This window comes from Gossypium hirsutum, chromosome A05 (assembly GCF_007990345.1).
Source record: "Gossypium hirsutum isolate 1008001.06 chromosome A05, Gossypium_hirsutum_v2.1, whole genome shotgun sequence".
Classification (NCBI taxonomy): Eukaryota; Viridiplantae; Streptophyta; class Magnoliopsida; order Malvales; family Malvaceae; genus Gossypium; species Gossypium hirsutum.
The window spans coordinates 31,368,936-31,370,694 of record NC_053428.1 but is presented as its reverse complement, the minus strand read 5'-3'; the positions used below and the strand labels follow the sequence as shown (position 1 = coordinate 31,370,694).

General features: G+C 24.5%; 1 long non-coding RNA gene across 1 annotated transcript; it reads left to right on the top strand.

Annotated features, from left to right (window-relative positions):
- The first annotated feature begins 567 nt into the window (after positions 1 to 567).
- Positions 568 to 1,541, top strand: LOC107961219 (uncharacterized). The gene is made up of 2 exons (XR_001701222.2): positions 568 to 1,054; positions 1,299 to 1,541. It is a non-coding gene; the product is annotated as an uncharacterized lncRNA (long non-coding RNA).
- The last annotated feature ends 218 nt before the right edge of the window (positions 1,542 to 1,759 follow it).

Sequence of the window (1,759 nt, the reverse complement as noted above, 5' to 3'; positions counted from 1 at the left end):
GATTGTTATATAGTCTCAAAAAATATAAAAGGTTATGTATTTGGACATGTATAAGTCAACATATTCAAAAATAAAATATTTTGACTAAAAATAGTATTATAAAAATTGATGTACTAAAATAAATTTTAAAAAAAATAAATTTAAAGATTAAATTTCAAATTAAGTGTAATATACAAACCAAAATTAAAAATTGATCATTATTATATAATCTCAAATAAAAGAAGTAAAAGATTATGTAATTAGACACGTATATATTAACATTTTAATCATAATAAAATATTCAAACTATCAAATTATTTCAAAAATTAAATTTAAAATTCAAACCATTCGTATAAAATCTAAAAAAGAATTGCTTGTTTAATTGGACAACTGTCAAAAAGAAAGAAATGCATATCTAGATATAGATAACATGTCGACATAATTTCCTAATGTACTTTTTTACCAAAAAAAATGTCGACATAATTTGTAATTTAATTAATATATTGAATTAAGAAAGTAATATGGTACAATCTGTGTGGTATAAATATCCATTTCTATTAAGAAAGCCTTTGCCAATTTCCTTCGAAAATTGAAAGATACATCTTTACTTTCTTCTCTTTAGATTCATTGGCTGAGTTAAAACAGCAGCACTTTTTTTTTATTTTTAAATTTCGGGGTCAAGAATTTTATATGCATTCTATATTAAGGTGAAAAACCACTTTTAACTTAAAAGTATATTTTTTACCGCAAAAATAACGGAAAACGCAAGTGTTTTAAAGTTAAAAATGCGATTAAAAAAAACCTTTTTACCCAAATATTGTTTCATTTTTTTTATTTTGGAATTTAATTTATTGTTTTTCTTTTGTCTATTTTTAGAAGTTAGTTAAAAGAATTTTAAACTCGACTTCGAGTCGAATTCATCGAGATTTTGTGTCATATTTTTTAAGACATAGAACCAAATAACTGAATATTATAACTCAGCTAATGAATCAAAAGAGAAGAAAGAAATGAATAAATAATAGTCAGTCTCTTTTGTTTTATTTTGTTTATTTTTAAAATTTTAAAGGATGATAAGGTAAATAACTTTCTATCGGATACCCAAATTCATAATTATATTTTATTTTGTTTAACCTTGTTATTTTTTATTCAATAAACAAAACATTTCCATTTTTTTTTTGGTATAATGTAACTTTTTCATTTTAGTTTTATAGGATTCGGTTTTCCTAAACAATAAATTTTATTGAATTTTATTACTTAATTTTAATTTATGATTAAATGAAAATTTTAAATGTTTTAATGTGTTAAGGATTGAATTGCAGCAGTTGAGCTGTTCGCAAGCTTCAGTAGCAGCAGCCAAAAGGTACGGTGAATGTCAAGAAATAAGCTGCAACAGCAATTAAGCATAATGAACTGCTGCAACAATTAGGTTGTTAATAAGTTATTGACTTACTTGATTCATTTTGTTACTCATCTTCTTTGTTAAAACTTAGTATAAATATTGTAGGTTCTTTGTATTCATGTTGAACTTAGTGAAGAAATCTTTCTTTCTTTCTTCTCTTTGATATTCTCTCTTCTTTGATTTTTTGAGGTTCATGTATTCTTTCTAATCTCATGAGATGGCAGTAGTCACCAACAATCTGCTAATGATGGTAATGGTGCTAGACAAGTATCTTCTTGTCATTTGGATCCTGGGTACAATTCTTGCATAGATAGTAAACGTGTTTCTCAATTTTCTAAGCATGATACTATTAAGCTCAGTGAAACAAAATTTCTTCTGTGG